The 27,316-nt window shown below is 33.5% G+C and overlaps 1 long non-coding RNA gene across 1 annotated transcript; it reads right to left on the reverse strand.

Moving 5' to 3' along the window:
• Positions 1–16,854: 16,854 nt before the first annotated feature.
• LOC117314890 lies at positions 16,855–23,289 on the reverse strand. Its single transcript, XR_004529625.1, has 6 exons — positions 23,180–23,289; positions 22,425–22,514; positions 21,498–21,599; positions 19,306–19,377; positions 18,204–18,281; positions 16,855–16,930 (listed from the first exon to the last, which is right to left on the reverse strand). It is a non-coding gene; the product is annotated as an uncharacterized LOC117314890 (long non-coding RNA).
• Between the last annotated feature and the right edge of the window lie 4,027 nt (positions 23,290–27,316).

Consider the following 27,316-nt stretch of genomic DNA (forward strand, 5'->3'; position numbering starts at 1 on the left):
ATACTTATACTATCATATACTGTATATCTGGTTACAAGGTGTATACTTATACTATCATATATTGTATATCTGGCTACAAGGCGTATACTTATACTATCATATATTGTATATCTGGCTACAAGGCGTATAGTTATACTATCATATATTGTATATCTGGCTACAAGGTGTATACTTATACTATCATATATTGTATATCTGGCTACAAGGCGTATACTTATACTATCATATATTGTATATCTGGCTACAAGGCGTATACTTATACTATCATATATTGTATATCTGGCTACAAGGCGTATACTTATACTATCATATATTGTATATCTGGCTACAAGGCGTATAGTTATACTATCATATATTGTATATCTGGCTACAAGGTGTATACTTATACTATCATATATTGTATATCTGGCTACAAGGTGTATACTTATACTATCATATATTGTATATCTGGCTAAACGGCGTACTCTTATACTATCATATATTGTATATCTGGCTACAAGGCGTATACTTATACTATCATATACTGTATATCTGGCTACAAGGCGTATACTTATACTATCATATACTGTATATCTGGCTACAAGGCGTATACTTATACTATCATATATTGTATATCTGGCTACAAGGTGTATAGTTATACTATCATATATTGTATATCTGGCTACAAGGCCTATACTTATACTATCATATATTGTGTATCTGGCTACAAGGGGTATACTTATACTATCATATATTATATATCTGGCTACAAGGGGTACACTTATACTATCATATATTGTATATCTGGCTACAAGGCGTATACTTATACTATCATATATTGTATATCTGGCTACAAGGCGTATACTTATACTATCATATATTGTATATCTGGCTACAAGGCGTATACTTATACTATCATATATTGTATATCTGGCTAAACGGCGTATACTTATACTATCATATATTGTATATCTGGCTACAAGACGTATACTTATACTATCATATATTGTATATCTGGCTACAAGGCGTATACTTATACTATCATATACTGTATATCTGGCTACAAGGCGTATACTTATACTATCATATATTGTATATCTGGCTACAAGGCATATACTTATACTATCATATATTGTATATCTGGCTACAAGGCGTATACTTATACAATCATATATTGTATATCTGGCTACAAGGCGTATACTTATACTATCATATATTGTATATCTGGCTACACGGCGTATTCTTATGCTATCATACAGTGTATATCTGGCTACAAGGCGTATACTTATACTATCATACATTGTATATCTGGCTACAAGGCGTATACTTATACTACCATACATTATATATCTGGCTACAATGCGTACACATATATTATTATATATTGTATATCTGGCTACAAGGTGTAAACTTATACAATCATACAGTGTATATCTGGCTAATAGGCGTATACTTATACTATCATATACTGTATATCTGGCTACAAGGCGTATAGTTCTACTATCATATATTGTATATCTGGCTACAAGGCGTGTACTTATACTATCATATATTGTATATCTGGCTACAAGGTGTAAACTTATACAATCATACAGTGTATATCTGGCTAATAGGCGTATACTTATACTATCATATATTGTATATCTGGCTACAAGGCGTATACTTATACTATCCTATACTGTATATCTGGCTACAAGGCGTATACTTATATTATTATCTATTGTATATCTGGCTACAAGGTGTATACTTATACTATCATATATTGTATATCTGGCTAAACGGCGTACACTTATACTATCATATATTGTATATCTGGCTAAACGGCGTACACTTATACTATCATATATTGTATATCTGGCTTCAAGGTGTAAACTTATACTATCATATATTGTATATCTGGCTACAAGGCGTATACTTATACTATCATATATTGTATATCTGGCTACAAGGCGTATACTTATACTATCATATATTGTATATCTGGCTACAAGGCGTATACTTATACTATCATATACTGTATATCTGGCTACATGGCGTATAATAATACTATCATATATTGTATATCTGGCTACAAGGCGTATAGTTATACTATCATACCGTGTATATCTGGCTACAAGGGGTATACTTATACTATCATATATTGTATATCTGGCTACAAGGGGTATACTTATACTATCATATATTGTATATCTGGCTACAAGGCGTATACTTATACTATCATATATTGTATATCTGGCTACACGGCGTATACTTATACTATCATACATTGTATATCTGGCTACAAGGCGTAAAGTTCTACTATCATATATTGTATATCTGGCTACAATGCGTATACTGATATTATTATATATTGTATATCTGGCTACAAGATGTATACTTATACTATCATATATTGTATATCTGGCTACAAGGCGTATACTTATACTATCATATATTGTATATCTGGCTACAAGGCGTATACTTATACTATCATATACTGTATATCTGGCTACAAGGCGTACACTTATACTATCATATATTGTATATCTGGCTACAAGGCGTATACTTATACTATCATATATTGTATATCTGGCTACAAGGCGTATACTTATACTATCATATATTGTATATCTGGCTACAAGGCGTATACTTATACTATCATATATTGTATATCTGGCTAAAAGGCGTATACTTATACTATCATATATTGTATATCTGGTTACAAGGCGTATACTTATACTATCATATATTGTATATCTGGCTACAAGGCGTATACTTATACTATCATATATTGTATATCTGGCTACAAGGCGTATACTTATACTATCATATATTGTATATCTGGCTACAAGGCGTATACTTATACTATCATATATTGTATATCTGGCTACAAGGCGTATACTTATACTATCATATATTGTATATCTGGCTACAAGGCGTATACTTATACTATCATATATTGTATATCTGGCTACAAGGTGTATACTTATACTATCATATATTGTATATCTGGTTACAAGGCGTATACTTATACTATCATATATTGTATATCTGGCTAAACGGCGTATACTTATACTATCATACATTATATATCTGGCTACAATGCGTATACTGATATTATTATATATTGTATATCTGGCTACAAGGTGTATACTTATACTATCATATATTGTATATTTGGCTACAAGGTGTATACTTATACTATCATATATTGTATATCTGGCTACAAGGCGTATACTTATACTATCATATATTGTATATCTGGCTACAAGGTGTATAGTTATACTATCATATATTGTATATCTGGCTACAAGGCGTATACTTATACTATCATATATTGTATATCTGGCTACAAGGCGTATACTTATACCATCATATATTGTATATCTGGCTACAAGGTGTATACTTATACTATCATATATTGTATATCTGGCTACAAGGCTTATACTTATACTATCATATATTGTATATCTGGCTACAAGGCGTATACTTATACTATCATATATTGTATATCTGGTTACAAGGCGTATACTTATACTATCATATATTGTATATCTGGCTAAACGGCGTATACTTATACTATCATATACTGTATATCTGGCTACAAGGCGTATACTTATACTATCATATATTGTATATCTGGCTACAAGGCGTATACTTATATTATTATATATTGTATATCTGGCTACAAGGTGTATACTTATACTATCATATATTGTATATCTGGCTACAAGGCGTATACTTATACTATCATATATTGTATATCTGGCTACACGGCGTATTGTTATACTATCATATATTGTATATCTGGCTACAAGGCGTATAGTTATACTATCATATATTGTATATCTGGCTACAAGGCGTATAGTTATACTATCATACAGTGTATATCTGGCTACAAGGCGTATACTTATAATATCATATATTGTATATCTGGCTACAAGGCGTATACTTATACTATCATATATTGTATATCTGGCTACAAGGCGTATACTTATATTATTATTTATTGTATATCTGGCTACAAGGCGTATACTTATATTATTATATATTGTATATCTGGCTACAAGGCGTATACTTATACTATCATATATTGTATATCTGGCTACAAGGCGTATACTTATACTATCATACAGTGTATATCTGGTACAGTCTTGTGTTACTTTAATATGATTCTCAAACTTGTGTGATGTCAATATGATTCTGTACTCTTGTGTGACTTTGTTTTAATTCTGTACATTTGTGTGTGACTTTAACATGAGTCTGACACTTGCGTTACTTTAATATGATTCTGTACACTTGTGTTTGACTTTGATATAATTCTTACACTTGTGTGTGACTTTAATATAATTTTTACACTTGTGTGACTTTGATATGATTCTAAAACTTGTGTGATGTCGATATGATTCTGTACTCTTGTGTGACTTTGTTTTAATTCTGTACATTTGTGTGTGACTTTAACATGAGTCTGACACTTGTGTGTGACTTTAATATGATTATGTACACTTGTGTTTGGCTTTAATATAATTCTGACACTTGCGTGTGACTTTAATATAATTTTGACACTTGTGTGACATTGATATGAATCTAAAACTTGTGTGACTTTAATATGATTCTGAAACGTGTTTGATGTCAATATGATTCTGTACTCTTGTGTGACTTTGTTTTAATTCTGTACATTTGTGTGTTTTAACATGATTCTGACACTTGTGTTACTTTAATATGATTATGTACACTTGTGTGTGACTTTAATATGATTCTGACACTTGTATGACTTTAATATGATTCTGAAACTTGTGTGTGACTTTAATATGATTATGTACACTTGTGTATGACTTTAATATGATTCTGAAACTTGTGTGATGTCAATATGATTCTGTACACTTGTGTGACTTTGTTTTAATTCTGTACATTTGTGTGTTTTAGCATGATTCTGACACTTGTGTTACTTCAATATGATTATGCACACTTGTGTGTGACTTTAATATGATTCTGACACTTGTGTGTGACTTTAATATGATTATGTATACTTGTGTTTGACATTAATATGATTCTGTACACTTGTGTGTGACTTTAATATGATTCTGACACTTGCGTGTGACTTTAATATAATTTTGACACTTGTGTGACATTGACATGATTCTAAAACTTGTGTGACTTTAATATGATTCTGTACGCTTGTTTCTGAGTTTAGTATGATTCTGTACTCTTGTGTGACTTTGTTTTAATTCTGTACATTTGTGTGTGACTTTAATATGATTATGTACACTTGTGTTTGGCTTCAATATAATTCTGACACTTGCGTGTGACTTTAATATAATTTTGACACTTTTGTGACATTGACATGATTCTAAAACTCGTGTGACTTTAATATGATTCTGTACGCTTGTTTCTGAGTTTAGTATGATTCTGTACACTTGTGTGTGACTTTAATATGATTCTGACACTTGCGTGTGACTTTAATATGATTATGTACACCTGTGTTTGACTTTAATATGATTCTGTACGCTTTTGTCTGAGTTTAGTATGATTCTGTAGACTTGCGTGTGACTTAAATATAATTTTGACACTTGTGTGTGACTTTAATATGATTCTGACACTTGTGTGTGACTTTAAAATGATTCTGTACACTTGCGTGTGACTTAAATATAATTTTGACACTTGTGTGACTTTGATATGATTCTAAAACTTGTGTGACTTTAATATGATTCTGACACTTGTGTTACTTTAATATGATTCTGAAACTTGTGTGATGTCAATATGATTCTGTACTCTTGTGTGACTTTCTTTTAAATCTGTACATTTGTGTGTGACTTTAAAATGAGTCTGAAACTTGTGTTGCTTTAATATGATTATGTACACTTTTGTGTGACTTTAATATGATTCTGTACGCTTGTTTCTGAGTTTAGTATGATTCTATCCACTTGTGTGTGACTTTAATATGATTCTGTACACTTGTGTGTGACTTCAATATGATGATGTACACTTGTGTTTGACTTTGATATGATTCTGTACGCTTGTTTCTGAGTTTAGTATAATTCTGTACACTTGTGTGTGACTTTATCATAATTCTGACACTTGCGTGTGACTTTAAAATAATTTTGACACTTGTGTGACCTTGACATGATTCTAAAACTTGTGTGACGTTAATATGATTCTGACACTTGTGTTACTTTAATATGATTCTGTACACTTGTTTCTGAGTTTAATATAATTATTACACTTGCGTGTGACTTTAATATAATTTTGACACTTGTGTGACTTTGATATGATTCTAAAACTTGTGTGACTTTAAAATGATTATGACACTTGTGTTATTTTAATATGATTCTGAAACTTGTGTGATGTCAATATGATTCTGTACACTTGTGTGACTTTAATATGAATCTGTTCGCTTGTTTCTGAGTTTAGTATGATTCTGTTCACTTGTGTGTGACTTTAATATGATTCTGACACTTGCGTGATGTCAATATGATCCTGTACTCTTGTGTGACTTTGTTTTAATTCTGTACATTTGTGTGTGATTTTAACATGAGTCTGACACTTGTGTTGCTTTAATATGATTCTGTATACTTGTGTGTGACTTTAATATGATTCTGTACGCTTGTGTGTGACTTAAATATGATTCTGACACTTGTAAGACTTTGATATGATTCTAAAACTTATGTGACTTTAATATGATTCTGAAACGTGTGTGATGTCAATATGATTCTGTACACTTGTGTGACTTTGTTTTAATTCTGTACATTTGTGTGTTTTAACATGATTCTAAAACTTATGTGACTTTAATATGATTCTGAAACGTGTGTGATGTCAATATGATTCTGTACACTTGTGTGACTTTGTTTTAATTCTGTACATTTGTGTGTTTTAACATGATTCTGACACTTGTGTGTGACTTTAATATGATTATGTACACTTGTGTGTGACTTTAATATGATTCTGTACACTTGTGTGTGACTTAAATATAATTTTGACACTTGTGTGACTTTGATATGATTTTAAAACTTGTGTGACTTTAATATGATTCTGACACTTGTGTGACTTTAATATGATTTTGAAACTTGTGTGATGTCAATATGATTCTGTACTCTTGTGTGACTTTGTTTTAATTCTGTACATTTGTGTGTGACTTTAACATGAGTCTGTACACTTGTGTGTGACTTTTATATGATTCTGTACACTTGTGTGTGACTTTAATATGATTATGTACACTCGTGTTTGACTTTAATATGATTTTGTACGCTTGTTTCTGAGTTTAGTATAATTCTGTACACTTGTGTGTGACTTTAATATAATTCTGACACTTGCGTGTGACTTTAAAATAATTTTGACACTTGTGTGACATTGACATGATTCTAAAACTTGTGTGACTTTAATATGATTCTGACACTTGTGTTACATTAATATGATCCTGAAACTTGTGTGATGTCAATATGATTCTGTACACTTGTGTGACTTTGTTTTAATTCTGTACATGTGTGTGTTTTAACATGATTCTGACACTTGTGTTACTTTAATATGATTCTGTACACTTGTGTGTGTCTTTAATATGATTCTGTACACTTGTGTTTGACTTTAATATGATTTTGTACGCTTGTTTCTGAGTTAAGTATAATTCTGTACACTTGTGTGTGACTTTTAAAATATGATTCTGACACTTGCGTGTGACTTTAAAATAATTTTGACACTTGTGTGACATTGACATGATTCTAAAACTTGTGTGACTTCAATATGATTCTGACACTTGTGTTACATTAATATGATTCTGACACTTGTGTTACTTTAATATGATTCTGAAACTTGTGTGATGTCAATATGATTCTGAACACTTGTGTGACTTTGTTTTAATTCTGTACATGTGTGTGTTTCAACATGATTCTGACACTTGTGTTACTTTAATATGATTCTGTACACTTGTGTGTGACTTTAATTTGATTCTGTACACTTGTTTCTGAGTTTAATATAATTCTTACACTTGCGTGTGACTTTAATATAATTTTGACACTTGTGTGACTTTAATATGATTCTAAAACTTGTGTGACTTTAAAATGATTATGACACTTGTGTTACTTTAATATGATTCTGAAACTTGTGTGATGTCAATATGATTCTGTACACTTGTGTGACTTTGTTTTAATTCTGTACATGTGTGTGTTTTGATATGATTCTGCCACTTGTGTTACTTTAATATGATTCTGTACACTTGTGTGTGACTTTAACATGATTATGTACACTCGTGTTTGACTTTAAGATGATTTTGTACGCTTGTTTCTGAGTTTAGTATAATTCTGTACACTTGTGTGTGACTTTAATATAATTCTGACACTTGCGTGTGATTTTAAAATAATTTTGACACTTGTGTGACATTGACATGATTCTAAAACTTATGTGACTTTAATATGATTCTGACACTTGTGTTACATTAATATGATTCTGAAACTTGTGTGATGTCAATATGATTATGTACACTTGTGTGACTTTGTTTTAATTCTGTACATGTGTGTGTTTTAACATGATTCTGACACTTGTGTTACTTTAATATGATTCTGTACACTTGTGTGTGACTTTAATATGATTCTGTACACTTGTGTTTGACTTTAATATGATTTTGTACGCTTGTTTCTGAGTTAAGTATAATTCTGTACACTTGTGTGTGACTTTTAAAATATGATTCTGACACTTGCGTGTGACTTTAAAATAATTTTGACACTTGTGTGACATTGACATGATTCTAAAACTTGTGTGACTTCAATATGATTCTGACACTTGTGTTACATTAATATGATTCTGACACTTGTGTTACTTTAATATGATTCTGAAACTTGTGTGATGTCAATATGATTCTGAACACTTGTGTGACTTTGTTTTAATTCTGTACATGTGTGTGTTTCAACATGATTCTGACACTTGTGTTACTTTAATATGATTCTGTACACTTGTGTGTGACTTTAATATGATTCTGTACGCTTGTGTGTGACTTAAATATGATTCTGACACTTGTAAGACTTTGATATGATTCTAAAACTTATGTGACTTTAATATGATTCTGAAACGTGTGTGATGTCAACATGATTCTGTACACTTGTGTGACTTTGTTTTAATTCTGTACATTTGTGTGTTTTAACATGATTCTAAAACTTATGTGACTTTAATATGATTCTGAAACGTGTGTGATGTCAATATGATTCTGTACACTTGTGTGACTTTGTTTTAATTCTGTACATTTGTGTGTTTTAACATGATTCTGACACTTGTGTGTGACTTTAATATGATTATGTACACTTGTGTGTGACTTTAATATGATTCTGTACACTTGTGTGTGACTTAAATATAATTTTGACACTTGTGTGACTTTGATATGATTTTAAAACTTGTGTGACTTTAATATGATTCTGACACTTGTGTGACTTTAATATGATTTTGAAACTTGTGTGATGTCAATATGATTCTGTACTCTTGTGTGACTTTGTTTTAATTCTGTACATTTGTGTGTGACTTTAACATGAGTCTGTACACTTGTGTGTGACTTTTATATGATTCTGTACACTTGTGTGTGACTTTAATATGATTATGTACACTCGTGTTTGACTTTAATATGATTTTGTACGCTTGTTTCTAAGTTTAGTATAATTCTGTACACTTGTGTGTGACTTTAATATAATTCTGACACTTGCGTGTGACATTAAAAATAATTTTGACACTTGTGTGACATTGACATGATTCTAAAACTTGTGTGACTTTAATATGATTCTGACACTTGTGTTACATTAATATGATCCTGAAACTTGTGTGATGTCAATATGATTCTGTACACTTGTGTGACTTTGTTTTAATTCTGTACATGTGTGTGTTTTAACATGATTCTGACACTTGTGTTACTTAAACTGTTTTAACCTTATATGATTCTGAAACTTGTGTGATTTAATTGATTATGTACCTTTGACTTGTTTTTAATTCGACATGTGTGGTTTTAACATGATTCTGCACTTGGGTTTACTTTAAATATGCTTACACTTGTTTGACTAACTTGTTGTAACTTGTGTTTTTACTTTTTGTAATTTGTACGCTTGTTTGATTAATATAATTCTGACACTTGTGTGTGCTTTTAAAATTGATTCTGAACTTGGGTGTGACTTTAAAATAATTTGACCTTGTTGGACTTGTGTTTTTAAAAATTTGTGTGCTTAATTATGTTCTGACATTTGTGTTACATTTATATGATTCTGAACTTGTGTATTAATATGATTCTGAAACTTGTGATGTCAATATGATTCTGAACCACTTGTGGGGACTTTGTTTATCTGTACATGTGGTTTTAATATTTTTCGATTTGTGTATTAATATGTTTTCTGACACTTGTGTTTTGATTTTAAATTTATGATTGGGTACCTTGTGGGGTTGACTTAATTGAATTTTGACACTTTTTGATTTATATATCTAAAATTGTGTGACTTAAATAATTTGAACTGTGTGTGTCAACGATTCTAAACTTGTGTGATTTTTAATAATTCTGACTTTGTGTGTTTTAAATCATGATTCTAAACTTTGTGACTTTAATTGATTCTGAAACTGGTGGTGTCATATATTCTGTACACTGTGTGATTGTTTTAATTCTGTACATTTGTGTGTTTAAATGATTGCTGACACTTGTGTGTGATTTTTAATATGATTATGTACACTTGTTTTGTGACTTTAATATGATTTTGTACACTGTTTGGGATAAATATATTTTGACCTTGTGTGACTTTGAATAAATTTTAAACTTGTGTGATTTTAATAATTCTGACACTTGGTGTGACTTAATAGATTTGAATTGTTTACATGTGGTGTTTTACAACTATGATTCTGACACTTGTGTTACTTTATATGATTCTGTACACTTTGTGTGATTTAATATGATTGAACACTTTTTTGAGTTTAATATAATTTCTTACACTTGGTGTGACTTAAATAATTTTGACACTGTGACTTGAATGATTCTAATTGTTGATTTAAGATTGCACTTGTGTTACTTAATATGATCTGAAACTTTGTGATTCATATATTCTGTACACTGTGTGAGTTTTAATTCTGTACATGTGTGTTTTTAAATGTTCACTTGTGTACTTTAATATGATTCTGACACTTGTGTGCTTTAATATGATTCGTAAACTTGTGTTTGATTTAAAAGATTTTGTACACTTGTGTTACTAATTTTGATCTGAAATTCTTGGTGACAATATGATTTTAACTTGGTGACTTATATAATTCTGACACTGTGTTTTAATATGATTCTGACACTTGTGTTACTTTAATTGATTTAACTTGTGTGACTTTAATATGATCTGACTGTGTTGACTTTAAATGATTCTTGACTGTGTTTATGTCTGAATGTTTAATATGACTTACACTTGTGTATGACTTTAATATGATTCTGTAACTTGTGTGATGTCAATATGATTCTGTACACTTGTGTGACTTTGTTTTAATTCTGTACATTTGTGTGTTTTAACATGATTCTGACACTTGTGTTACTTTAATATGATTATGCACACTTGTGTGTGACTTTAATATGATTCTGACACTTGCGTGTGACTTTAATATAATTGTGACACTTGTGTGACTTTGATATGATTCTAAAACTTGTGTGACTTTAATATGATTCTGACACTTGTGTGTGACTTTAATATGATTATGTACACTTGTGTTTGACATTAATATGATTCTGTACACTTGTGTGTGACTTTAATATGATTCTGACACTTGCGTGTGACTTTAATATAATTTTGACACTTGTGTGACATTGACATGATTCTAAAACTTGTGTGACTTTAATATGATTCTGTACGCTTGTTTCTGAGTTTAGTATGATTATGTACACTTGCGTGTGACTTTAATATGATTATGTAACCTGTGTTTGACTTTAATATGATTCTGTACGCTTTTGTCTGAGTTTAGTATGATTCTGTACACTTGTGTGTGACTTAAATATAATTTTGACACTTGTGTGTGACTTTAATATGATTCTGACACTTGTGTGTGACTTTAATATGATTCTGTACACTTGCGTGTGATTTAAATATAATTTTGACACTTGTGTGACTTTGATATGATTCTAAAACTTGTGTGACTTTAATATGATTCTGACACTTGTGTTACTTAAATATGATTCTGAAACTTGTGTGATGTCAATATGATTCTGTACTCTTGTGTGACTTTGTTTTAATTCTGTACATTTGTGTGTTTTAACATGATTCTGACACTTGTGTTACTTTAATATGATTATGTACACTTGTGTGTGACTTTAATATGATTCTGACACTTGTATGACTTTAATATGATTCTGAAACTTGTGTGTGACTTTAATATGATTATGTACACTTGTGTATGACTTTAATATGATTCTGAAACTTGTGTGATGTCAATATGATTCTGTACACTTGTGTGACTTTGTTTTAATTCTGTACATTTGTGTGTTTTAACATGATTCTGACACTTGTGTTACTTTAATATGATTATGCACACTTGTGTGTGACTTTAATATGATTCTGACACTTGCGTGTGACTTTAATATAATTGTGACACTTGTGTGACTTTGATATGATTCTAAAACTTGTGTGATGTCGATATGATTCTGACACTTGCGTGTGACTTTAATATGATTATGTACACTTGTGTTTGACATTAATATGATTCTGTACACTTGTGTTTGACTTTGATATAATTCTTACACTTGCGTGTGACTTAAATATAATTTTGACACTTGTGTGACTTTGATATGCTTCTAAAACTTGTGTGACTTTAAAATGATTATGACAATTGTGTTACTTTAATATGATTCTGAAACTTGTGTGATGTCAATATGATTCTGTACACTTGTGTGACTTTGTTTTAATTCTGTACATTTGCGTGTGACTTTAACATGATTCTGACACTTGTGTTACTTTAATATGAGTATGTACACTTGTGTGTGACTTTAATATGATTCTGTACACTTTTGTGTTACTTTAATATAATTCTGTACACTTGTGTGACTTTGATTTAATTCTGTACATTTGTGTGTGACTTTAATATTATTCTGTACGCTTGTGTTGCTTTAATATGTTTCTGTTCACTTGTGTGATTTTGATTTAATTCTGTTCACTTGTGTGCGATATCAATATGATTATGTTCACGTGTGTGTGTGTGACTTTAAGATGATTCTGTACGCTTGTGTTGCTTTAATATTTTTCTGTTCACTTGTGTGACTTTGTTTTAATTCTGTACATTTGTTTGTGACTTTAATATTATTATGTAAACTTGTGTGTGACTTTAATGTGATTCTGTACACTGTGTGACTTTAATATGATTCTGTACACTTGTGTGACTTTAATATGATTCTGTACACTGTGTGACTTTAATATGATTCTGCCACTTGTGTGACTTTAATATGATTCTGTACACTGTGTCAATTTAATATGATTCTGTACACTGTGTCAATTTAATATGATTCTGTACACTATGTCAATTTAATATGATTATGTACACTTGTATGCATTTAATATGATTCTGTACACTTGTGTTACTTTAATGTGATTATGTACACTTGTTTGTGACTTTAATATGATTCTGTACACTGTGTGAATTTTATTCTGTACACGTGTGTGACTGACCTATGGTTCTTCTGTACGCTTGTTTCTGAATTGATATGACTATATACACTTTCTCTATTCTGTTATCGACACGCATTATAGTGACATCCTAGCGCAAATGTAAAATGCATTTTTTACCACTTTCGTACATTACTGAAATTTATGAAATGCAAATTTAATTCACAATGTTTGATCCGGATAAATTCTGCTGTTATTGATGTAGGGGTGTAAAACAAACAAAAAAATATGAACAAGAAGAATTTATTCTTTGAATTACAACATGAAATTGTAAAATATACAAAAGTATTGAGATATAGGTGAATGATAACATAGACATCTTGCCCTCCATACTCGACCTTAATCAATTATATATTTAAATGGGACATGTCATTGATATAATTTTAGATACTTTTATTGCATTTTTTGCCAGTGAAATATAGAAATTTACAAACTAATAACACATATTTTCACTGCAGCGATGCGCAGTGAAAGAATCATATTTTGCAGTGCAAATGTAAGTGAGAATATTAGTTTTCCATTTTTGACCAATCCGAGCAACCTTTCTTTCACCTCATTGAAACTTGCCGATTTTCCCAATCAATATTCTGACTAGGTTTCGATCCTCATTTGACTTTAGTTATTAATGCACAGATTCTCCGATAATAGCAGAGAACTATTAAATTACGCTAATTAGTCCTTTCAAAATGGCGCGTTAAGTTGACGTGGAGTAACGTCACAAAGACATGATGTCATTACTGATTCCAGCACTTTTTGACACTGTTAATTTTTCGATGTTTTTAATTTTGTTTTTAAGTATGTGAGATGCAATAAAAAGAAAATTGAATGGTGTCCCGTTCAATATAACATATATTTCACTCGTATGACCGAAAATTTTAATGAATATTTAAAAACAGTTTCGTATTTTACACCCAATTACTTTTGATGACGTTGAGATGACTGTTTGTCGTGTTACGGGAATTCGTTTCTTTGTGATGCTATTGTTGAAACAAAGCAAGGCCTTCAGTTTTATATATTTGATGAGAAGAACAAGTGACCTTGATATACCAGATGACCTTGATTCACCTTGATATGATGGATAACCTTAGAATAATAAATTACATTAATTTAATTGATGATCTTGGAAGGATTAATGACTGATAAATTGGATTACCTGAAATGACCTTGAGATGATGGATGGCTTTAGGACAATGAATGACCCTTGGACAATAAGTGATTTTAATATAATGGATGGGCTATGTATAAACGATAAGGAACTACCTTGAAGCGATGAATGATATATTGGATGACATTGGCGCAATATAGTGACCCCTATATTTTCGGAAACCATGGGAGATATTTAGACCTCGATACAATTGTAACCCTGAAACGATAAGTGATTTAGATATAATGGATGACCTTGGAACAAATTGTGACCTTGATATGATAAAGATAGTTTGTTAATGGATGACCTGAAAAACTTATCAATATTCTTAACTTTCTAAGGGATAGCCAGACAAGAATATTGTCGTCACACGTTAGCCTCATGATCTGTGCTTTCTCTTTGAGACATTTAAATCCGTCCTCAGTAGTTATCTGTTGATTAGGAACAAAACACGTCGTTAAGACACAAGACATATACAATCGAATATCTTTGGGTTTTTTCCCGACAAGCCTAGTAATGCTATCGTCTAAACGAATTTCCGTATATATATATTCATATATATTCATGCTGAAACCAACTTAACTAAAGTCCTGATTGTTGTTCCCTTTGTTATCTGGTTGACTGACATATATCAGTCCTATTTTGGTTAAAACAATCATTCCTCAAATAAAATAATCTATATGTAATTGGCGTCCATTGGCAAAATACTGACTGAATGTTTCGGTTAAAATACCGATATCTGTGGTGTCAATTAGTTAATATTAAGTATTCAGATTAACCTACCACATCTAATATCCACGTCTTGAGGTATATAGGTGATGTACTGTCTGTGTCTAGGTTAAGTTACCTACATCTGCCGTCCAAGCCTTTGCGCCAATCGGCGAAATACTGTCTAGATTAAAATACTAACCTCTGACATATCTTGGCGTCCGTTTGTAATTGATAAAATACGTACCTGTACCAGTTTTTCTTTGACAGTTGTTCAAGTACTGTCCAACGTTTGTTTTTCGGTTAGGTCATAAACGTGTTCTTTTCTATAAAATAGTACAACATTATATTTAAGTATTTAGGAAATATATGGGTAATAGAGTAAATTGTAAAGGTGCGGGCGAGAGACAGAAAAAAGAGAGAAGTTATTGCATTGAAATGAAAGCATGAAAGCGATTCTATGATAAATTAATATCACATGACCTTTGACCTGAATTTAAATCCAATGCCTCCTTCCATATTTGAAACCTGTGTATGCATAACTTATGGCACGAAATTTAAACCCGCTTATTATTATATTTGAAGTTATTAATCACATAACCCGTGATCTTTTATCCATGCACCTGGAAATAAATTTGTTTTCGACGTGTCGACATCATAGGCTAAGTACAGAAGGTGTTAGAAAACAAGGTGTAACTTTTGTTTTATTTTAGTAACATCAAATGATTTTTGACCTACTGAGCTTAAATGCATCAATTTTGAACAGCTAACAAGCTCCTCCCTACAGCACTTAAAGACGACAAGAATTATTCCTCAATTTTGTGTTAGATAATTATTAATCTGTAATAACGCAGTAATGTAAAAACTGATATCGTAGTCTTTTTGAGGCCAGGAGTAATTGTATTGGCTAGAGACTACATCATTTAACATCATATGTGAGATCCTTCACGTTTATCCAGCGCTAAATGATAATTGGTAAGGATCATTCAAACAACACACCTTGGATAATCACCTGTATGACAGAACATTCTACAACTGAACTATCACTATCCCATACCTTAGTCCTCATATTCTACTCCTCTGGTTCACCTTAAAGATATATTCTAGCGTGATAGAGTGGTGTGTTCGTTGTTAATCATTTTTACTGGTTGTTTTTGTTTAATGTCCTATTAACAGCCAGTGACATCTAAGGACGTGCCGTGTTTTGGAGGTGGAGGAAAGCCGGAGTACCCGGAGAAAAACCAACGACCTACGGTCAGTACCAGGCAATTGCCCCACTTGGGTTTCGAACTCGCCACCCAGAGGTGGAGGGCTAGTGATTAAGTGTCGGGACACCTGAGTCACTCGGCTACCGCGGTCCCTCATTTTTACTGACGATCTATTATATTCATATGTAGTTGTTTTAGCACTCTCTTACCTCTTGGCAGATTCAATCCTTCGTATTCATTCACATCCTCTGAGCGGGTGTCATGATGAGGTGTTACATCCTCTTATGGAAATATAAAGGGTAAAATGTGTTAAAATAATAGTAATATGGGAGACATGTATGGCAATAAAAGTGGTCAAAATAATAGTGAAAAAGGGGAGACATATGACAACAAAATTAACATCACAGTAAATCGGTCAATGCTAATAGGTTCCTAGATTTTATACAAAGCAACATAAACACAAAGATAATAAAAAAAACTCACCACGTAAAAAAACCCTTACTAAATTAAACAAATAGAACAATACAGTGAAGAGCATCGCGCTACGTAAACAATCAGCTAACTACGATAGGAAAAACTAAACACGGCGCTTTTCACGAGAATTGGCCATTTTTACAAAAAAAATATACACCAAATCGTTCTGTAAACCCAACACGTATATTCAAAACCAAAGAACCCCGAACGAGATAGCACACATTCACTCATACAAATACATAACTGATACAAAGGCTGCCCTGCAGGTAGGGCGTAAGAATTGTAACTGCTGCCCCCATTGCATGATCGTAAGAGGCGACTACATTTGGGATCTTATCTTTTCTCTTCTTTCTTAACAGCTTTCTTCTTCCTAATGTCTCCCTCACAATGCCTCACATTTGGCCTTCAGTTGAGCGTTCGCCGCTGTGAGGAAGGCTTTGGGTTCTGTTACCTGGCCGAGACATACAAGAGTCTTTAAAAATGGTAGTTGCTACTCCTGCGTAGCGCTCAGCATATTTGGAGTTGAACGACTGGTTCGCCGCCCGTTGTCAGTATAATGTGACCGGGTGGGGTGTCCTGCTGGGTATCTTCGGCAGTATGCTTCAGTGAGATAGCACTATAAATCGGCAAAAGTTCCGGCCTATCACAAGGAGACTTAACACGAACATACCGCAGCCTCCCAAAACACACATACGCACTCACCACACACATGCATGTCGCACGCACGGGAGGCCGTCCTTAAATGACCTTAGCTGTTAATAGGACGTTAAACAAAATAAACCAAACCAAACCAAACTGATACAAAGGACACTTACAAATATTTATTCTTTCCACACACAATAACACCACGCTATTCCTATAGCAGCAGTACAATTTATAACACCAGCTTTTAGGCACAAAATCCTATACAAACATTGAAGCCCTCACTACACACTAAAACATTCGCTCGGTTTACCCTATATCTATACTTATTATTGTAAATAACCCATTTTACGGCTCTGCGTCAGGCCTCCCGAGGGCGTCATCATCAGTATTGATAGAGCCCCCGATAATTGAAGAAAGAATAGAGAAGATACTTACCTGTTGTGGTGGAACTTAACGGTTTATCAGGAACTGCCTCACCTTTTCTCTCGGTCAGGTCATACACGTGTTCTTGTCCTATGGAAAAACACAACGTTGTCAGGAACACAAAGAAAATTATGTCAGTGCATTTTACAAGTGAAGTATTAAAACTAGATATATACAACTGTCTGCGACATTAATTTGTCTTACAACAACTTCTATAGTTTACGCCCAGGTAGAGAATATAGACAATATATGTATTATATAAAATGTAGGAGGGTGACAGCGAAAGAGATGTTGTTGCATGGAAATAAAAGTGTTACAGCGATTCTATAATCAATAAAAGATCACATGACATTTTGACCAGGATGCAATACCATTCGACCTTTCAACTACAAAACATCTGAATGCATAGTGCATAAGAACATAAGTTGTTCCATGAAAACTAAACACTGATTTTTATAAATCACATGACCTGCGGCCTTTAATGCACGGACCTAAAAAACAATCCAATCTCTACTCTCCACACATTTAATCTGTTCCCACGCGGTTATAATAGGCAAAAAACAGGAGCTTTGTACAGGAAAGAAAGTATAACTGTCATTCTTTTTTTTTAGTTCGAGATCAATTGACATTTGTTCTACAAAGCTGAAATGCAATGCCAAGCCTCCTACCTACACAACTTACGTGATTTGCCCAGGGCTTCTTCCCTACAGCCCATAATGGCGCTAGAGATAAGAATCACTCCTAAATTTTGTGTGAGATACAAAATTGTTGTATCTGATGTTGATGTTGTATAAGCTGGAGATATTTCACGTTTGATGCAGCTAATTGAAATTAAATTCTTACCAATGGACACAGCAGTAATAACCGGTCCTTGATCTTAGCTTCTTAAGAAACATCAGTCCCCAAGGTGGCACCAGACTACACATCTAGGGGTATACTACGGACCTTAGTATTACTATCCTGTACCAGAGAACGAAGCCTCCTGTCAGTAAAACCTAACATAGACCTGAGTCATCTTATAGAGATAGTTTAGTAAGATAGAGTTGTGATTTGTTGTTCGTTTCCTCCAGGCGACATGTAATATTGATATGTAATTATTTCAGCACTGACTTACCTCTGGGCAGATTTAGTCCCTCGTAATCGTTAACATCTTCTGAATGACTGTCATCATTAGGTGATGCACCACCTTGCGAAAATATAACGAATTATCAGGTGCCAATAGTAAGGAGTTTAATAACTATTGACAGTAACATATTACATCAACAGATTGAAGTAACATTGAGTTGTTTTGTTTGATTAGTCCGCGAAAGTATGACCGTAAATAACTTACATAATAAACATCTACACTTTTAAAGTCTGTCAAATGTTTTCTTTATTTTGCAAAATAAGAGAGTATAAGGTCACCTAGCTAGCTCAGACTAGTGGGAATTTCCCTTTAGCGATAATTTGTTTGCCTTAGGAGCGAGAGGTCGCTAGTTTGAGCCCCAATGTGGGCAGGGTATCTTCATTACTCCTTCCTATTACAGGAAAAGCTTGAGGAAATTGAGAGGCTTCCATGGAGATAAAGAACCCGGGTAGTGGTTGTCTTCGGGGGCAAAGACTTTGTGAGGGAGGGAATACTGTAAAAAGTAGAAAGTATAAGGTCACCTTACTTGCTCAGACTAGTGGGAATTTCTCTTTAGCCTAGCGGTAGATTTATTTGTCATCAGAGAGCGAGAGTATTTCACTCCTTTCTGTTACAACAATCTGTGTTAGGACTCCGTAGATTGGTATCTTCTTCATTTGATCAAAACAACGGAGCTGTCAAGTTTTTGAGGTAAGGATATCACATCATGGTTAATACAAACAGTAATGAGTGTCTGAAGAACCAGTATATTTCCGTGCAAAATACAAGTTCGGTTTTGAGAGAAATGAATCTCAAGTTGAAGAAATTATTTTTTCTTTTGAAATTCCGACTTAATTTCACAGTCATAATCTTCAAGATTTTTTCCTCCAACTCATTATCGTCGTGCCTGTGATCATCTGCTGATTTTCAACATACAACAAACACATTTCTCGTGAACAAATCAAGGTAAAAGAAAGTCTCAGGTGTCGGTTATTCTTATATTTTGGAAATATATCGTAGAATCTATGTCTTTAAACCAAACCTTTGATATCTGGTAATCTATCATCCAGGGTTATAAATGACATTTTATTTCAAGGATGATACAATACATCAAAGCTATAATCACATTTCAAGACAAGTTTAGAGTTAGACACAGTAGAGCAGAAATGAATAAAACTGCACCATACAGCTGTCTATCTAGGTCACCATATACAGCTGTCTATCTTGGTCACCATACAGCTGTCTATCTAGGTCACCATACAGCTGTCTATCTAGGTCACCATATACAGCTGTCTATCTAGGTCACCATACAGCTGTCTATCTTGGTCACCATACAGCTGTCTATCTAGGTCACCATACAACAAAACCAATACATCATAGGTCGAAAGAAATAAAATCAATCTTGATAGGGATGTGCAGAAGACCCATAAAAACAAAACGTTCACATGATCTGTTACGATAAACTTTTAGAAATAAAAAGTCCACTTGCAGTTTCTGTCATTTTCCAAAAAAAAAAAAAAATGTATATTTCATTTTTTTTTATCATTTTTTTTATCATTTTTTTGTGTACAACTTCTTTCGTCTTCAGTCAAAGCCGAACCGCATCGATATTGCTTATAGTGCGTCATTAAATCGTATGGTTTATTGAGAAAATACAGAAGTTATATTTGTATCCGCTGTTCATCTCCACTTAACTAATTCCAATTTATCTCCGAACACGGGTTTTTTTTATAAAAGAGTTAACATGCCCCCGTTTAACAAACATTTATTTTCATCTTTTCTTTCTCTTTTTTAATTCAAGATATTTAGATAATTATTAAGATGTAATTATATATCATACAAAATAGTTATGCTGACCCATCCATTCCACCTCGATACGTTTCAAGTGCAGGAAAACATTATGAATAGAATGGTACTCTTGTCGTTAATTATAAAATATTAACGATTATGGTCTTTGATTATCTTAACAAAAACATTTCAACTTTTATTGATTGGACTTTTAAAAAAGGTAATTTTTAAAACATTATGTTTGGATATTTACTTCACTTTTGTTGTCGGGTATATACATGATACCGGTATGATAACATTGAGCTGCCGAAACAAAATCGCCAAAATCTTTTTTACTGCGACATTGAGACCCTATAACTTAAACAGTTTCACGAAAATAAAATTATCTCTTTAATTTGCATCAATACACTCACTTGTGTTAGCCGTGATTTTGAGTTCATTCAATGTTGTTTTACCCGGGATCTCCTGAAGGTCTATGGTCTCCACATCCGCAGAAGCATATATATGTTCTTGTTCTATAACAAATGACATAACATTGTAAATATTCATTGCAATCTGCTTCCCTAAACACATCTGATCAGGAAAACGAAGTCAATGTAATGAGTTTAGACATTAATAAGTCATCTATTTCCCTACACATTTGACGGCGACGGTGGAGTAAGAAATTTTAGTTTATACCATGAATGATTAAACGATTGACATACCAAACTAACGGAACATCTCTAATTGTTCTGGAAACAAAATTATTTTATATTGCTGAAACTATGATGGTCTATCAAGATACCGAAATGACATTTTTCTATGTTGCATTGATCGCTTTAAAGACTTGAACCTTAATATCTTTATGTTTTACTGGTATTCTTAATCGATTCGACTAATGAGCAACCGTTGTGTTCCAATATCATATTAGTAATTAAAAATATATTAGTGCAGGTTTGTTGTTTTGTACTACATCTTGAATGCTTAAAAATGCTGGCCATGTATTTCAAGCAATTTAAAGGACACACTGATGTATCATTTCGGTTTCATTTACAGAACTTGTTTGTCACGTTTTGGGAAAAATGCTTATTTGACACTTTAAAATAAGCATGGTTGTAGGTGGCCAGCTAATGGCGTCTACCAAATATGGCATGCTGGTGTATGATGACTCTTGAAAATATACTGGAGGGGTAGTTTAAGTTTTTTTTTATAACTGTCCCCGTTACAATAAAAACTTGATATGAATAAATGTGTAACTAGTTATTGTTTAACAGTAATAAGGCTGATTACTTATGAAAGATATATTTTTTTCTGAAACACTAAAACCTCCATAATATCTAAGTAAGAAAACAATAAATAACCTTGTACAGCACTGCATTGGAAGCCTGTCGGGTTGGCAATGTCTTGAAGTTCTTGATCTCTAGTTGGAACTTCACAACGTTGTTTCTGTGCTATTTAACGTAAAGCTATATAAATGCTATGATTAAAGTATGAAGACCACAAGGAAAGTTACTTCACCGTATAACATTAACGTACTAACCTAGTACAGTATCGGAAATAAATTGCAAATCGATATTATTGTTTAAATGTTGTCATTGTTCAATCGATTTTGAGTTTGCCATACGGTTTCGTTATTGTGCCAATATTCTTTTTTGTTTTGTTTTATATAGACTATCAGAAGTAAGAAACTCTATTCATTGTTCATACATTCAATGGTACCGTGTAACAATATGTCCCCTGTGAGGAAGGCTTTGGGTTCTGTTCCCTGGCCGAGACATACCAGAGTCTTTAAAAATGGTAGTTGCTGCTCCTGTTTAGCGCTCAGCAAATTAGGAGTGGGGCGACTGGTTCGCCCGTTGTCAGTATAATGTGACCGGGTGGGGTGTGATGCTGGGTGTCTTCGGCAGTATGCTTCAGTGAGGTAGCACTCTAAATCGGCAAAAGATCCGGCCTATCACAAGGAGACTTAACACAAACATACCGCAGCCTCCCAACACACACATACGCACTCACCACGCTCATACATGTCGCACACACGGGAGGCCGTCCTTAAATGACCTTAGATGTTGAAAGGACGTTAAACAAAATAAACCAAACCAAACCAAAGTTTGCTTACCTGGTCGAGCTCTACGCTTTCTGATTACCAAGATGACGATGACAATCGCTTCGATGACGATGCCAATAAGCGACAGTATTATGACACGCAGAATAAATTTGGGCCTAGCTGTCTGCGGAATATCTGAAAGTAAAAATGTGGGCTAAATAACTGTTCGGAGAGGCGAAACAAAATATTTTAATAATATTTGTATTTGAAACAATTTGAAAAAAGAAAGTTATACGTAATTTGCGTGTACATTTGGAATGTTAAAATAATTCCTAGCAGAGTTGCGACTAGTTGTAAGTTATCATTGATTTGCATGTTACCTTAGGATGTTATGACGTTACAATTTAAACAAATATTACCTAGCGCAGCAATCTTTTTGTTATTGTTCTAAACAATATGGTGGTTATATGGTACATTTCCTCCAATAAAATGTTAGACTTATAAACATATACCTGCTATTGTATTACTGTGTTGTACTACACCAAAGAAGAGTTAATGAAGACGGAAAATGATAAATTTTGACTTAATTTTGCAATTTCTGAGCTTAAACTCGGCTGTATTTTAAATATTTCAACAATCTGACACCATCATCGGTCGGATTAACATTTGAATATGATAACATATTAAAATGAACCATAGAAGAAGAGAAATGTGCAAAATATCTGAAAGAAAAGCATTATCTAGTAAGAACATCTAAGTCTGTGGTGGTTCATGGATATATGCATTTCAGCTGTACCCCCGATGCATATCATAAATGTTTCGCAGAGTTTGTTATAAAATAAACATTAAAATGTCTGTAGAGGAAAACGACCAGGAAATCTGTGAGTTAGATGGGCGGTTAAAATAGAATGGAAACTCTAGAATCGACAATAGAAGTAGTTTGCCCAGTCGACAAAAGTACACACATGTACATTTGCGACTCTGGATTCGGGTCAAGGCAATTCAGCAGTAAAAATGATACAATGATATAGAACACTGTAAGGGGTACAAAACCAAAGGTACGGCGGCTAAACACATGTAACTCATGCGGCTGAGACGCTTGGGGGCTTTAGAAACGCATGCAGCACGGTTTAGCTCAATAGTAAACTTGTGTGCGACTGATTTAGCTCATATGCAAAATACGTATGCAATTAATTACTTTCTGAATGATAAGCCTGCTAGCGGAAGAACAACACATATGAAAACGCATTTGGCAGCAGCGAAAGCTACTTACGATAAAATCGGCTCAGAGACAGAATACTACCAACAATTAAAAACATTTCCCAAACTTAACAACTTATCACAGGGGAAAAGGTACGCTGTTCGATAAAGGCACGCTCTGCTCTTTCAAATCAATTCGATTTGTGTAGAGCACAGCTAATGGAAAAAGAACGGAAAGCGTTCGAATCCTTACCTGAGTCGGGATAACCTATTCAAAGATCGACGTATTTAGCATACCTAACGCCGCCGAACGATTTACGGAAAACGCTGGCAAAAGAACAATTCATAGACACTTACCGGACTCCAAAACACCCCGTCCTAGCCATTTAACACTCAACAAAACCGTACAGCTTACGGTGGATTTAGAACCGTTTAGCAACTCTGAGAAAAAGCTCAACACAAGATCAGCCGTTGTAAGGGAGAAAAAACAGCATCAGAATGGAATACATTACATACAAATACACTACATAAGCTTCAGGAGGCAACACTAAATGCATTACCATGGAGTCGGAAGCAACGTGCGCACAACATGCCGAGCAAAGGTGGGCCGGATCGTAACAAAAATATTCAATTTTTATTTTCTAATAAGAAAAACATAAGAAATTAAAAAAAGTGTCCGAACTAGAAACACAACAAGAATCAGAGGAAGTTGGACAATGAACTTACAAGACACCAATACGCGAGAGGGAAACTTTTAGTGGACACGGGATCTACGGTCACGATATTTTCATTGGCTGTTGTCAACATGATTAGAGCAGACGGCAGGCTTAGTTTGAAAGTCGATGATTAACTGATAATGACAGCCATTGAAGTAAATTGGACATTGTCGGTACAAGCAAATAACCATTCTCTATGGAATTGTGTAGAATAGAAATGACGAATGTTATTGCTGACTTAAACATTGATAATTTGGTGGGAACTAACTTCATAATAGAGCTGAGTCGTATGGTTGACATTGCTCACCAGCTGCTTAGAATACGCCACAACAATACTCCTTTAATATTTGATATTTCTAAGACCTACCTGAACTCCAGAAGTAAAGTGCAGAAGTACCCAAGTCTTACCCAAAGTCTATAATCAATAATTCCTCGCGTACCTAAATCCGGGAATCTATCATCCCTATGTCTAACAAAAGTGCAGTACCAATCATTGCCATGCCTGGGTAACGTCTGCATTACTATCATGCTTACCTAAAGTATAAAAGTCATCATTCCCTAAGATTCATAGTCCATCATTTCCGGGCCTACTTAAAGAATGTAATAATTTATTTCCAGGTTTACGTAAGGTCCAGAATCTATTTTTCCCAGGCCTACGTAAAGTATCCAATCAAACATTCCCAGGTTTACAAAGGTCCAGAATCTATCATTCCCAGACTTACCTAAAGTCCGTAATCTTAGCTTTGTAGATTTTCCAGATCCAAGTTTGTTGAACACGTTCAATCGGATCACGTAGTCTGTAGTAGAAGTCAGGTTTCGGAGTATGTATTCCATCATCTCTCCCTGGCCATAATCAATGATACCAAGGGCAGCTGGACGCCATTTATCATCCCTAACAGTCTTGAAATATATCCCGAAATATTGAGGATGTCCGCCATTAAATCCTGATGTCCACCCGACTTTGACACTATTGTGACCCACTTTTGAAGCATGGAAGTCATTCGGTACGTCAGGAACACCTGTTACATAATATAAAACACATAGGACAATTATTATTGATAATGAAGGACTGAACATAATTTTCATAGTATTTACGGAAATTTGAACGCAGTATTGATACGTCCCATAAACATATATGCATACTCTCGTATGAACAGTCAGAACGATACAGTATTTGCATTCCATAAAACGACGATAGCTTCTGTTGTTATGGTGAAAGAGTTATACAGTTCACTTGAATTGCAATCATTATTTCAGGATATTTGTGTTAATTGACTTGAAAGGTGTCTTATTGTCAACACAAATTCTTGTTGCGATGCGGTGACCCGATCTCACTGCAATATCCCAACTGAATTTTAGCGAGACTGACATGTAATGACCGTATCACTGAAATGTTGTTTGTTTGTTTGCTTGTTTTTGTTTTTGTTTTAAATATTTACAAGAACGCTTTAAAAATCCCAGAATTTGCATGCCGTTTGATACAACATTTTTGACATGGTAAGAAAAGTTAAAATTGTCAGAGATCCAGACTCCTAGGCCTTTAACATGAGTGACTTTGGATAAAAGATGAACTCCTATCGCACCGGAAAAAACAGCACACCACCCAGACGTCGCTCCCTTTACAGCAACTCTCTGGCAGTTTGGAGTTTCTTAAAATCTTTACGTAGGATATTCTACGGAACCCTTACGTTTTTCCTTTTCTTTTAGTATTGCGATCAAGTCATTATCGTACCATTGAGGGAAACGTCGTTTTCTTACATAAATTTTTGGAACACAGGTTTTTATAACAGATGTTAGAAAATTGTAAAACTTTTGAAAAGTCGCATTATCACAATGGATAAAAGACCAATAAATAAGACATAATAGTTTACGCATGGAGTTGAAAACAATCCGATCCGGTCGAGCAGCGGCGTCCGGAATATCAAAACAGCCTGTAAGTGCGTCGTGATCCGAGTCAAGTAATGCGTCAACAACCGTGACCTCTACCTTGTCCACGGATTTCTCAAATACGGAAATGTAGTCGATATGCCAATCGGGAGGTAAACATATAGAGGCGACATAAAGTCTGCGCTTCGTAATGACCAGTTATATCCATACACCCTCAAAATTAACCTCTAAATCAGGTCAGTATTTATATTGACAGTTCGAGTTCGTAGCAAGTTGAACACCTCCACCCTCCTTTATTTTTGTAGCATTCAATAAAGATGTGTCCTTTCTAAAATCATTTAAAAACCAACGATCAAACAACTCACTGTTTAAAATTCCATCCTTCAGCCAGGTTTTGCTAAGAGCT

The sequence above is a fragment of the Pecten maximus genome, chromosome 17, assembly GCF_902652985.1.
Source record: "Pecten maximus chromosome 17, xPecMax1.1, whole genome shotgun sequence".
NCBI classification, from domain to species: domain Eukaryota; kingdom Metazoa; phylum Mollusca; class Bivalvia; order Pectinida; family Pectinidae; genus Pecten; species Pecten maximus.